Source organism: Natator depressus, chromosome 1 (genome assembly GCF_965152275.1).
Source record: "Natator depressus isolate rNatDep1 chromosome 1, rNatDep2.hap1, whole genome shotgun sequence".
Classification (NCBI taxonomy): domain Eukaryota; kingdom Metazoa; phylum Chordata; order Testudines; family Cheloniidae; genus Natator; species Natator depressus.
The window spans coordinates 291034446-291048502 of NC_134234.1; the positions used below are offsets into that span (position 1 = coordinate 291034446).

At 43.6% G+C, this 14057-nt stretch overlaps 1 long non-coding RNA gene across 1 annotated transcript in view; it reads right to left on the reverse strand.

Annotated features, from left to right (window-relative positions):
• LOC141986833 (uncharacterized) overlaps positions 1-14057 on the reverse strand; it is a 40204-nt gene that overhangs the window by 11558 nt on the left and 14589 nt on the right. The window contains exons 3-5 of the long non-coding RNA XR_012639374.1: positions 11000-11089; positions 7577-7652; positions 3714-3773 (exon numbers count right to left, since the gene is read on the reverse strand). This is a non-coding gene — a long non-coding RNA (uncharacterized LOC141986833). The remainder of the gene's footprint in view (positions 1-3713; positions 3774-7576; positions 7653-10999; positions 11090-14057) is intronic.

Here is a 14057-nt window from a genome sequence, read left to right on the forward strand (position 1 = left end):
GGAAGTGCAGCAGGAACAGTGAAATTGAAAACATGGGGGTGCAGAAGTGGGGATTAATTGCATTTGATTTAAAATATTCAAAAAATTGCTGACAAATTTTAACTGTTGCTTGCTTGGTAAATATATTTTGCACATTCCTGATCTACTTACCGGTGCTCCCTGTCCCTTGCTACAGGGCAGGAAGGCCAGAAGTTCCGTGTCGTGACTAGGGCTGGGCATAAAATAACAATTCTGTTATGCAAAAAATATGTTGTGTTTTGAAATTTGCTTTCATTCCAGTTCAGAATGAAACCCACCCTTTGGAAAAATGTAACCAAAAATTGGGATTAAAAAGACCCACCCCAGCATGGCCAATAACCTGGTAGTTAGGACACTCACATGGGATGTAGGAGACCCAAGTTCCAGTCCCTGCTCTGCCTGATGTGGAAAGGAGATTTGAATTTGTACGTCCCACATAGCAGGACATTTCTCTAGCCAGTGGGCTGAGGGAATAGTCCGATGTGGGGCTCCCTCAATCTCTCCTGGTTGTTTATTCACAGTAGAACAGCTTCATTGGATAGTTATTGCAACAGCGACATGGGTCTCCCACATCCCAGGTGTGAGTCCTAACCACCTGGCTATTGGCTATTCTAGCATGAGTCACTCCCTCAACCCCCATCAAATACAGGGCTGGAGAAAGCTTTGTCAAAAATTTTCAACCAGCTCTAGTCACACTGTATCCTCCTGCCCACTCCCATAAAAACTGCTCTGTACAGACCAGATGGGTGTCCCTGCAAGTCTGCGCTCTAGGATGCAATTCTGCTGTGTCAGCTGCTCACTGTGCCCATGGAGGAGGAGGAGAGGAGAGGATTTGGGCCTTAATGCCCTACTGAATTCAAACACAATTGGTAGGAATTTTATTTCCAAAACTTAAGACATAAGAAGATTTTAGGGAGCAAATTTCTTGAAGATTCACCTGGCTAAAGACCACCACAGCTGCACAGAGCCTAGGGGAGCATTCTAAGTGAGGAAGGGAAATGGTATGTAGAACAGTGGGGAAGCAAGGAGGAGCCACATGCCTTTTCCCTGTGCAGCCAAAATCAAGAGACTGGGGCCCAAGTTCAGAGGTGAGTCTAGATAAACCCTAAGCTGATGTAACACATACCTACTTCTACCTCTCCAGCAGCCCCCATCCCTCAACGTGAATGTTACATCAAATTAAACTCCCCTAGAGTCCTCTACTGTTGAGTTAACTCCTGGCTGGGCTACATGCAACTTACATATCCACCCCCGCGCCCCAAATACACCTCACCTCTCCTCTCCTCTAGTATTTGGCCCACTGAATCTCAGGATGTTTAAGTTGGAGTAACTCACATACCTCAAAGGCTCACTCAGCCATCTCCAACAACAACATTCCATGCTTGCTGAACTTCTGGGATCCCTTAAAGATCTAAATTTAGGAGTAAAATCTAAAAAAAATTATCCCTTTGACATACACCCTTAGGAAGTTACTGGCTCCTGCAAGTCTCACTACAGCAAGGCTAACTATTAAGCCCTTGTTATCCTAGGCCATTACAGTAACAGCACTTGTCCAGTAAGCATTACCATTAAACTGCACAAGTGTTATGGAATTCCCATTAACATACAACAAACATTTTTAGCTCCATAACACCTTTTTGTCTCTAATTTTAGGCTGTTCTCCACAAATATAAAGGCTAGGTTTTTGGCAGCAAGAAATAAAAATTAAGTGGTACAGTTTCAAAGGTAACAATTCTTTCAAAATTATTTTCTTCCTTTTCTCCTGGGAGCCATCATGTACAAATCTGTAATTTGTTTCTCGTTTAAATTATTGACCTTTTAAAATCAAATACAATAAAATGAGACACCCACTTTGGTTACCTTTGACTAAATTTCAGTTTTTGCAAGCACACAATGGCAAAACAAAAATGAATAGTTTCACACATTTGCTGTGGTAAGACAACTCTCTTTTTTAAGTCATAACAGACTATTTCCCAGAAGAAAAACAGCTTCAATGCAGTTTCCTGATTTTGCTTTTGTTATTTAAGAAAATGTAGACCAAGAATATGTCTACAGTACAAGCATGTCTACAGTACAAGCATGTCTACAGTGCAAGCATTACAAGCCACAGTGGTTCAGCTACACTGACATAGAGCTGTGATGTAAACGCTTGCTACAGCAATGGAAGAGGTTTTTCTGTCACTGTAGTAAATCCACTCTGATAAGAGACAATAGCTGGGTCAATGGAAGAAATTTTCCATTAACATAGCGGTGTCTATACCAGGGCTTAGGGCAGCTTAACTACGTCTCTCAGGGGTGTGAATTTTTCACAGCTTTGAGCTATGGTGCTAGGTAGACCTAAGTGTTAGGTGTAGACCAGGCTTTATACACAGTCCTCAAAGGCTCCCAGTTGTGTAGTTTCAGAATACATGGAACTAAATTACCATCTCAGCTATACACAGGCTAAGGGTATGTGTCAAGGTTCCTTCCCCTCTCTGAACTCTAGGGTACAGATGTGGGGACCTGCACGAAAGACCCCCTAAGCTTATTCTTACCAGCTTAAGTTAAAAACTTCCTCAAGGTACAAACTTTGCCTTGTCCTTGAACCCTATGCTGCCACCACCAAGCGTGTTAAAGAACAGGGAAAGAGCCCACTTGGAGACGTCTTCCCCCAAAATATCCCCCCCAAGCCCTACACCCCGTTTCCTGGAGAAGGCTTGATAAAAATCCTCACCAATTGGCATAGGTGAACACAGACCCAAACCCTTGGATCTTAAGAACAAGGAAAAAGCAATCAGGATCTTAAAAAGAAAAAGTAAAAGAATCACCTCTGTAAAATCAGGATGGTAAATACCTTACAGGGTAAACAGATTCAAAACACAGAGAATCCCTCTAGGCAAAACCTTAGGTTACAAAAAGACACAAAAACAGGAATATACATTCCATTCAGCACAACCTATTTTACCAACCATTTAACAAAAGGAAATCTAACGCATTTCTAGCTAGATTACTTACTAACTTAACAGAAGTTCTGAAGAGCATTCCTGACCTGGTCCTGGCAAAAGCATCACACAGACTGACAGAGCCTTTGTTCCCCCACCCCCCTCCAGCTTTGAAAGTAACTTGTCTCCTCATTGGTCATTTTGGTCAGGTGCCAGCGAGGTTATCCTAGCTTCTTAACCTTTTACAGATGAAAGGGTTTTGCCTCTTGCCAGGAGGGATTTTATAGTTCTGTATACAGAAAGGTGGTTACCCTTCCCTTTATATTTATGACAGTATGTTTACACTACAGTGGCACAGCTACGGCACTGCAGCTGTAGCACTGTGGTGTAGATGCTTCCCACATTGATGATCCCCTTTCTGTCTATATAGTCGATCTAACTCTCCAAGAGGCAGTAGCTAGGTCGATGGAATTCTTCCCTTGAGCTAGCCACATCTACTCTGGCGTGTTGGGGATTTTAGCCTTTTTGTTTTCTTGTTGTCTTTTACCCTCCATTTTGGTTAGCTGTCTTGTTGCTTGGTTTGACGCTCTTTTTGAGATGCTTATTTTGATTGGCTAAGTTTAAAGGAATGTTGGCCCAGAAGGTTCCAGGGTAGTTGGCAGGACAGTTGGTTAGAGAAAAGGGAAAACAGCAGGATGGAGCACTGAGACAGCCTGCGTTCATTTGCGTGATCACTGAGAGAAGACACCACCTGTTCCATCGGAGAAGGCTTACCTGTTCCAGTCAATGAGTGGTTCCTGATCCCTTGATGGCATGGTCCTCGAGTTCCTGATCCTGGTTCCCGAGAGAGAAAGAGGGTTCCTGAGTGAGCTGACTCCATCCAGTTTCCAGCCATTTTCAACAGATTGAATAACGTTGAAACTCTTTTATATTATTTGAGCCCATTTGGTTTCTAGTTGGGGCTAGGCTTGAAGCCTGCTTTTACGTCTTTAAACCACAGCGTTATTCTATTTTTATTATCCTGCCTTATTAATAAATCTCATTTGTTTACCCCTTTAAGAGTGATTAGTGTAATTTCTGCTGCGACCATAGGTGACAGATCCTAATTTGGGGGATCAGGCCTGTCTGGGAGGTGGGGGTCCTTATTAAATATCCTTTCTTCAGTTCTTGTGGTAACAGTTTGTGGCGAAAGCAGCACGATCCCTGATGGTCACAGTTCCCTCCTGTTTTTGTTTATTATAATCTGCTCGGCTTAAGGTTTATTGAAGGTCCATAGACCTTGAGGGTGGGAAGCACTGACAGCTGGTCAGCGGCTTTCTTATTTTGGACCCAAGCTAGAGTTGTGGCAGACACGAGGATGTGCTGCCTGAGCTGTGAGACAGTTCTGTGTAGCATGCCAGCACTACTGCTGAGCACTGCTAACACACCGGCCGCAAGGCCTGGTGAGTGTGGAGAAGCCCCAGCTTCATAGGCTTGATGGGCACAGGCAGACTCTGGCCTCTGAGGCTCGGTGAGTACTGCTAGGTTACGGCCTTAAGGAAAGCCCAGTGGGCATTGTTGGTAAAGAGGGCTGTGCAGCTCTGCACAGCAGGCCAGCACCAATGCTGAGCGCTGCTGATTAGCACTCTGGCTGCAAAGCCCGGGGAGCGCAAGCAGGCTCTGGCTAGGGAGTACTGCTTGAAAGAGAGCTTTCAGAAGCTCTGCAACAGGCCAGCACAGTCTGATGAGTGCTGTCAGCCCCAACTTTCATGAGTCCGGTGAGCACTGCAGCAAGTGCTGTGGAAGCTAGTGTGTGTCTGTGTGGCCCAGACACATACTGCTTAAGAAGGAAAATGGTTGCTAGAACTTTTGGTATTCATGGATGGACTGAGGAGGTTAATAAAAACTCTCTGGAACATAGTGTGAATTTATTTGACATGTGTAAAAACCCATGGGCCAAAGATCTGTTTTCGGGGGAGGATGCTTTTGAAAAGCTATGTAGTAAATGGGAAAGTTTTGTAACAGCTAAACCAAATTTGAATAAGAAAATGAGAAAAGGGGCTCTTGTTTAGGTCTAGGAATGGTTTCAAGGAAATTAAATGAACACAAAGTTAAAAGAAAAGGTGATTTTTCAAGCAAAAGAGCAGGTGGTCAAATAAGAGGTTGAGATTGAGAAGTTAATGCAGAATGAAAAGGAGTACTTGGGGCACCTTAGAGACTAACCAATTTATTTGAGCATAAGCTTTCGTGAGCTACAGCTCACTTCATCGGATGCTTATGCTCAAATAAATTGGTTAGTCTCTAAGGTGCCACAAGTACTCCTTTTCTTTTTGCGAATACAGACTAATACGGCTGTTACTCTGAAACTTGTCTTAATGCAGAATGGCACTCTAACAGCCCAAGTGCTTAACCAGTCCCAGGTCTAGGAACTAAATGTGTGTTTACTGAAGAAGGACAAAGAAAACTTTGTCTTCGTAAAAAGAATGGAAAAATCCCAAGCTGCTGTGAGGTAGTTGATTAAGGAGGTTAAGAACACCCGAGAGGGTGCTGCTAATCATTCCTCCTGTAACAACAAAATTGATGCTTTGAAAAATAAGTTAAAAAGAGCTCATGGAATGACAACTGCTTTAAACATGGATCCTTTAAAAGAATACAAATCTGAGAGTTCTGATTCTGAGGGGGAAGAGTCCGATCATGGTTTAAACCTGTGGGAAATAAAGAAAGTGGATCCTCAAACCTCTGCTCCTCCGGCTCAAGAGGAGTTAATAGGTTTTGGTGAGATGGAGGAGGGGACAAAATACTCCCCAATAGCGCCCTTTACCACAGCTATGGTAAATTATGATCCCAACTGACCAGCTGAGACAAGCCCATATGGGCCAGACCAGGCTAGGGTGATGGGAAAGACACTGGGTCCCTTAAACAAGGAAAGACACTGGGCCCCTTAAACAAGGAGACCGCCCTAGATTGGTTAGCTAAAATCAGCAGCATGGCTGCAATCAGCTGAGATGATACAGTAGCTCTGCTAAGGGAGTGTATATGTGGGGGTGAATTTGGGGTACTGCCTGGGGAAATACAGCTAGCTAGTGTAAGAGAAATAGCAGAAATCTATGAGGCTCTATTCAAATTTTATTTTCCCCATGATGGGAAAGTTCTATTCAGAAAAGGCAGAAAGTAGGTGAAATACCCAAGAGGTCCTTGGGCAGGAAACGATTGTTATACTGGCTGTCAGCATGTCACCAATAGTTAACGGGATGGCAACCTGCAACACACCCAAATGCAAGGAGGTGTTTGTCCAAGGACCCTTGCCCACCTTAAAAATGTTAGGGCCAATCAACCTGAGAGCTGTATCAGGGAATTAGAGGGTAGAATCCAGAAAGCTTTTGAACTGCAGTGAGAGGCCTTCCCGAGACACTGGCAGAAAAAGAAGATTGCTGTAACAATGGAGCCAGTGAACAAAAAGGGAAGAAACACAGCCCTGAAGGCAAGAGTTATACAGCAATGGAAAGGAACTTCTCTGGTCCAAATGAGTCAACAAGAAATCAGGAATATCACAATGCAGCTGAAATGAAAGGATTTCGAATTGTGCTATCAAAGCGGTTATGAAAAAAGAGATCAAATCGACCAGCTTCCCACAGAAGAACTGTTCAAAAGATTAGCCAGATATGAAGGCAGCACTGGAAGTACCTCATGAGCAGCAGCTGCAAGTACATCCAGACAACCAAAGCTGCAGGAACAAAAGGAAAGCTTGCTCTGACGGGGCCAAGCTCTACCACCTCCCTCTTATGTGGCACCCATCAATAATGATGTGTGGGGGAGGCCAGTGGTACATGCCACCATGCAGAGAGAGTTTGGAAAGATTAATCAAATAACGTTAATTGATACGGGTGCCACTCTGTCACTCATCTGTACCAAAGCAACTCCAGAGGCCAAAGAATTTCCTGTACAAGAAGTTAAGATCCTAGAAGGGTACAAAGGAAAAGGAAGTGTTGTCCCCTTTTATAAAACCCATTATGTGTACAATTGGCAAATTGATTACTGAGGCCACATTCAGAATTCAAGCTCTAGATGGGCAGAGTATTGTTGGCGCTGACATCTTGAAAAGGCTGAATTTGGTGGTTGACCTACCCAACAGAACGCTAACCCAAGGTAAGGATAGAGAACGAGGCTTCACTGTCCCCACAGTTGCAGCCTTGAAGGCCCTGGAGAACATGGAAATACCCAAGTGGGAGGAAGCAGTCATGAAGGTAACAAACCAGTACCCTAACGCTTTTGCTACCAATAAGCTTCAATGTGGAAGAACTGAGGCTGAGGTGGTGGTTGTGGGTCCAGATCCCAAACCCCAGAAGCAGTCCAAGTGTTATTGGGAAGCCGAGGAGGGGATCAAGGACACCATCAGTACTCTCATGAACCAAGGAGTATTGGTTGAGATTGCAAGCATCTGCAACTCTCCTATTTGGCCTGTTTTAAAAGTGGACAAAGTTACTGGAGGTTAACAGTCAATTATAGAGAACTAAAGTGAGTAACACCAAGGCTAACCCCAGTAGTAGCGAAGTTTCGTGAAATAATGATGTCCATTGCTGCAGGTGCACAATGGTTCACCGTTCTAGACTTAGCGAGCGCTTTTTTTTCCATCCATTACATGGTAATCGTCAACTTACCTTCAGCAGAGTACCCCAACAGTACCATAATGCACCCTCACTGTGTCACAAGTTCATGTCCAAAATGTGGGAACATCTTAAAGACAAAGAAAAAATTATAAGTTATACGGATGACATCTTAATTGCCACTGTAGCTAGAGAGAAAAAGTCCTGGATGCTGTCCTATATAAGGTACAAGAAACCAGCTTTTTTATTAGTCCCACCAAAGCTCAGATGCTGCAACAAAAAGTACCATACATGAACATCGACCAGATGCCAACAGGGTCAAATTAATTTGCAGATTGCCTTCCCCACAATACATATCAGCATTGAGGTAATTTCTGGGCCTCACCGGATTTTCCCGGGACTTCTTTGAGGGGTATTCTGAAGTTGCACAACCCCTTTATGCTTTGCTTAGAAAGGGCCAGGAATGGACTTGGGGTGAAAAGGAGAGGTTTTTGCCATTTTGCCAGCTGAAGCAAGCCCTTGTCCAAGCACTGGGCATAACCTCAGCCCAGCAAACCCTTTCAACTCCAATTAGCAACAACAGAGAAGGAACTCAGCACAGTTTTGATGCAGGACAACAGAGTAGGACTAAAACCAGTCGCCTTTGGATCAAAGGCATTACGGAAAATTGAAAAACTATATTCGCCGTGTGAAAAAGAAGTGCTGCCACTAACATGGTTATTGAAGCACTGGGAAGACCTGATAGGTATGTCCCCCATGGTATGAAAAACTATTTACACACCTATCTGTTATGTACTATCAGGACAAATCAACGAAGGTAGGATGCCAAACCCTCGGTTGGCTGGTTAGACTTTAAGTCTTTTAAACAGAGGCATTGAAGTGGATAAGGCACAAACTCTCTAGGTAGTCCCCTATGCCAGGGGTTCTCAAACTGGGGGTCAGGACCCCTCAGGGGGTCGCAAGGTTATTACATGGGGGTACCAACCTCCACCCCAACCCTGCTTTGCCTCTAGCATTTATAATAGTGTTAAATATATAAAGAAGTGTTTCAAATTTATAAGGCGGGGGGGTCGCACTCAGAGACTTGCTATGTGAAAGGGGTCACCAGTATAAAAGTTTGAGAGCCACTGCCCTATGCGCTACTAACTCACAGGGAGGATTAGGAGTGTGCAGTGCTGTTCGAAGACCCTAATAAGCTGGAATCACCATTTGACTTGGAGACTTCATCTGAGTATGCCAGCGCGTCCAAGAAGGATGTGTGGGTTGTAGATGGTAGCTGCCACTTTCACCAGAGTACAAGGCTGTTAAACACCATCAACAGTGTGCTGAAACAGGTTGCCACTCAATTGAAAAGCAATGCCAGACAAATGGACAAAAGACTGGGTGATACATTAAAATTCAAAGAGCGGAAAGTGAGCGACAAGGTTCTTTATCGTTTTTATTCTGACAAAAATCATGTACTGAGCCCTAAGTGGGTTGGGCCTGTTGTCATCATAAACAAAGTGAGCCCAACCACCTACCAGGTGGAAATTAAGGGAAAAAGGAGAAGAACCTTAAAGTGGTTCCATTCCACTCAACTAAAAGAGTGAAAGGGTTTTGTCACTTAGGCTAACTATGCCAATCTTTTCTTCTTGTCTCCCTTTTATTCCAGGAAGCTCAAGCTCAGTGCACCATGATTTTTATATTGTGTTTAAGTATATCCATCTGTATAGCCAACTCTTTGATTGTTACTATTGCAAAGGAAATTAACCACAAAACTATATGTGGAATGAAACGGTGCATGGCATTGATTTCAAATTACCAAATAGGTTGTTAAGGGGAATAATTACTGTGTACACCTACAAGGAGAATGATTATTGCCATGGAAAGAAGAGATAAGCCATAAGTCATTAGTGGCCTTTATGGCAAATGATGAACCTCATAAGGCTACTTTTTATGATGACTCTAAGGAAAAGCAACTTTCTTCTGTTCACAAATTTGCCAATAGCTGAATATGGCAGTTCAATGATGATTTTCTGGAAAGTTGTTCCAATAGAATAGAAAGTACTGGAGCCAGCAAAGTGCTCTTATATACAATCTAACCTCCTCACTAAAGTGCATATTGGAATAATCAATGTCAACGTCACAATGGGTTTATAATCATGTTACTGCTTATTTGTATACCCCATCTTCTCCATATGTAATCAACATGAAATGCCAAAATTGCACCAAGACTTGTTCCAAGAAACACCCTATATATATAGAGAGAGAGAGATTTTTTGATAAAAGTAATGTTACCTTTCACGTTAACTGTCATGGAAGTGTGTATATAAATGTAAGATCTCATCAGACAGGCACCTGGGACCTGACAAGTTTGCAAGGAATGTAATTATTATTGGGCCTGTAGTAGTGAAACGGGACGTTAAAAGATTGTTACTAGTCAATCCTGTCTACTTGCTCAAGAAAGTCTTTATGCCCCTAGGGTTAACTTTGCCTGCAGTTCGTTTAGAATGCTTACCTTTCATAGTTTCACTCATGGCAGGTTGGAATGCATGGGTAAAAAGTGTGGTGCTGGAAGCATCTGCCCCTAGAATTTATAAAAGCAATACAGTAGCAACTATTCTAGAAGGTGGGAACTGGACTAGGAGTTTTAAATACTATTGGTGAGCAAGTCCTAGCTAGTAAAATAGGAGCGCCAGGACAAGATATTGCTTCCTTGTCCAACCCACTAACCACCTCCTTCAACCAGCTCAGTGTTACCGAGTACAAAATCGCTAGTGTGCTACCAGGGTGGCTGCATTATTAATGCAATAGGCACATTTCAGTCAAACTTCTCAATGGCACTTGCTTGTGCTCAAGCTCAGGCATGGATATTAGATGTGGCCAAAAGCATGATAAGGGATGGTTAAGGTTAATCCCGTCTGAGCTCAGAAACATCTTATGGAGAAACGCCACAAACCCATTTAAGCAACGTCACCAAGCTTGGTGGAAGCTGGTAAATTTCTCTTATATCCACAGCATCCAGACCATCATTGCCTATGTGTTAACAGTAGCCGATGCACAAGAGGAATGGATTTATCCATAGGTGCCAATTGGGCTAAACCTTAATGACTCTATCCTGTTTCCCATGGAACTAAATAAGTGGGGAAAAGAACAGTATATACAGTAGTGTCAATCTGCAATCATGTGTCCAAGGGATAGGCTACTCGTGTGGCTCTGTGGTGATAGAGGACTCACATATCTGTTTAAACCCCACAAAGGGAAGGTGCTATTATCAGCTCCGACCATATATTTTTAACTAATCTGCCCTTTTTGTTAATAGATTCACAATGGAGTTGCTTATGAAGTTGGTGTAAAGAATTTGTGGTAAATTTTTATTACAAAATACCCCATGACCCATATGCAAATATATGTTTATGTTCAGTATTTTCTATCGTTGGGTGCAATATTAACTTTACAATGCATGAGGTTAATGTACAAACTGTCCAAGCCAATTACCTGTTGTATCAGCATACTGTACCAATCCATCTAAGTGTCAACATTTTGGTGCTTAGGCAGATAGTGCAGCATCCTGATTTAAGACGGCACCTAAAGCAATTACAGAAAGATAGTAAGGAGGTTATGGTGACTGTTCATCATTCCTCACAACAAATCCAAAGAATTTTAAGGAGGATACAGAGGGAAACGGCTTCTTCCCACTGGTGGGTAAACCTCTTTGGCAGCCCTACAAATTTCAGCGGAGCATGGGAAATCTTACTGTACCCTGTCATTGTATTATTAATAATTCAAGTGTGAATTGCTGTGTATGTAATATTGTTAACATTTTGGGTTAGAAGAAGGGTAAGAGCAGTAAACTATAACCGTTAAAAATTAATTCCTTCAAGAATAGTGTAAAAGTTAATTGTAATCCTAAGTTAAGTTAGTATGTCTATATACAACATTGTTAGAGGTATGATAGCATAGAAGGTCTAAAGCCATTCTAACTGGCAAAGAGGGGAATTGTTGGGGATTTTCACCATTTTGTTTTCTTGTTGTCTTTTACCGTCCATTTGATGCTCTTTTTGAGACACACAGAGCGCACAATTTTTCAAAGCCCTGAACAGCACAACTACATTGATCTCATTTAAATGTAGACCTTACCTAACATCTGCTAGTGCAGCTAAACAGAGATACCAATCTCCATTCAGGGGTCAGCATTCCATTTAAGTCACCATTCTGGAATTTGGCTAGGTTATTATTCATGCACTGCTTACAGCAAGTTTGATGATTCAAAAATAAAGATGTCCACAAAGTTCCTGCCCCAGCGAACTTACAGTCTAGTTTTCAGACAGGACAGATCAGACACAAGTAGCGCACAACCATTCAGGTATGCATGGAGGTGATGTGAAACTCTATTGGTAGCAGTGGTTTTAAAAAACTGCGAAAGAATGTTTTGAGGAGGAGTTTGAAGAGGTGGGGGAAAGGAAGATTAATCCACCTACTGTTATGAATGGATCAGCAAATCCATCTAGGTTCAGCAAACTTCCTTTTTAATTGGTTTTCTCTCCAAGGAACCAGTCAACACTCATCTGCAGGTCTTTGCTTTCAGAAGAGATCAAAACATATTCCACACTCAATACTGAGTGGATAATTTAGGGACATGGGTTGGAACCACAAGGAAAAGTGAAAGAATGTATGGTAAGCAAAAATAGTGTGCCAGCTCCTCAGCCAGTGTTAATTGGCATATCTCCATTGATGTCAAAGGAGCTATGCCAATTTACAATAGCTGAGGTTTGTCCCAGTACTTTTAGGTAATTAGGAACTTCTTAACTAAGCCCTCAGGACTTTGTAAATTCCACAGCTATAAAGATCCCATGACTTTCTACATTCCACAGATAGAGACAGTTTCTTTCCATGTGAAAGAATTTTTAAAAGATTCCTGTATCACACTCTCTCTCTCACACCCGACCCTTTTCAAATCTCCCTGCTCCCATCTCATCCACAACAGATCATTTTACAGATTGCTTCCAACAAGAATTCCTAACTCCAAAGTTACACTGAGAGGAAGACTTTTGGGGCCCATCCTAATTCTGATGGATGTCAACAGCAAATAAGATATTCACTTGGGGTAAATTGGCATGGCTCCATTGAAGTCAATGGAGTGATGTTGATATATACCAGCTGATGTTCTGACTCAAAGTCATTTCAATGGTGAAAGATTTAGGCCCCTGATGATTACAGAAAAAAAGAGAAGTGGGAACTTAGTAATAGATTTTAAAAATTGTCTTTGGTCAAACTTTCTCATCCCCCAATTGCTGTACATTATGGTATGTGCTGGTTGTTGCCCATCGGCCACCCCAAGCTTGCTGTATTTCAATTGTGATTGTGTGTGTGTGCGCAAGTGTATTCATTCTCAAAGCAAGGTTTAAAGATCAGTGTTTCAAAAGCTGTTTTGAAATAGACCAGACGCTGGAAAAACAACATTATTTTATAAAAGTATAGAATTTTGTAGTGAACACCTAGCTCAGGGGGTCCTTCCTGATCCCCACTGCCACATAATCCTTCCTTGTCTATTACCATGCCACCTCATTTCCATCTCTTAGTGGCGCTCCGTCCTGGCCGCTGTGGATGTGGGGGCCCTCTGCACCAACGTTCCACATGGGGATGGACTGCAGGCCGTCGGGAACAGTGTCCCCAATGATGTCACGGCAAACCTGGTGGCTGAACTTTGTGACTTTGTCCTCACCCATAACGGTTTCACATTTGGGGACGATGTGTGCCTTCAAATCAGCGGCACTGCTGTGGGTGCCCACGTTGCCCCAAAGTGTGCCGGCAGTTTCATGGCTGGCTTGCAGCGGCACTTCCTTGGCTCTCGTCCCCTAGTGTCCCTGCTCTGCTTGCGCTGCATTGATGACATCTTCATCATCTGGAGCCATGGAAAAAAGGCCCTTGGGGAATTTCACCATGATTTCAACAATTTCCATCCCACCATCAACCTCAGCCTGGACCAGTCCACACAAGAGATCCACTTCCTGGACATTGCGGTGCTAATAAGCGATGGTCACATAAACACCACCCTATACCGGAAACCTACTGACCACTGTACTTGCCTGCATGCCTCTGGCTTTCATCCGGACCACACCACACGATCCATCGTCTACGGCCAGGCTCTGCGATGCAGCCGCATTTGCTCCGGCCCCTCGGACAGAGACGGACACCTACAGGATCTCTGTCAAGCGTTCTTGCAACTGCGGTGCCCACCTACTGAGGTGGAGAGGAGGATTGGCGGAGCCAGAGGAGTGCCCAGAGGTTGCCTACTGCAGGACAGGCCCAAAAGAGAGAGTGACAGATCGCTGCTGGCCATCGCCTTCAGCCCCCAACTGGAGCCTCTCCGGCGCATCATCGGGGGTCTACGACCTGTCCTGAGGGATGGCCCATCACTCTCGCGGATCTTGGGAGGCGGGCCAGTTCTTGCTTACAGACAGCCCCCCAGCCTGAAGCGGGTCCTCGCCGGCAACCACGCACCTCATGGCAAGAACACTGGAGCCTGTCCTTGCAGCAGGAACGGGCTCCAATG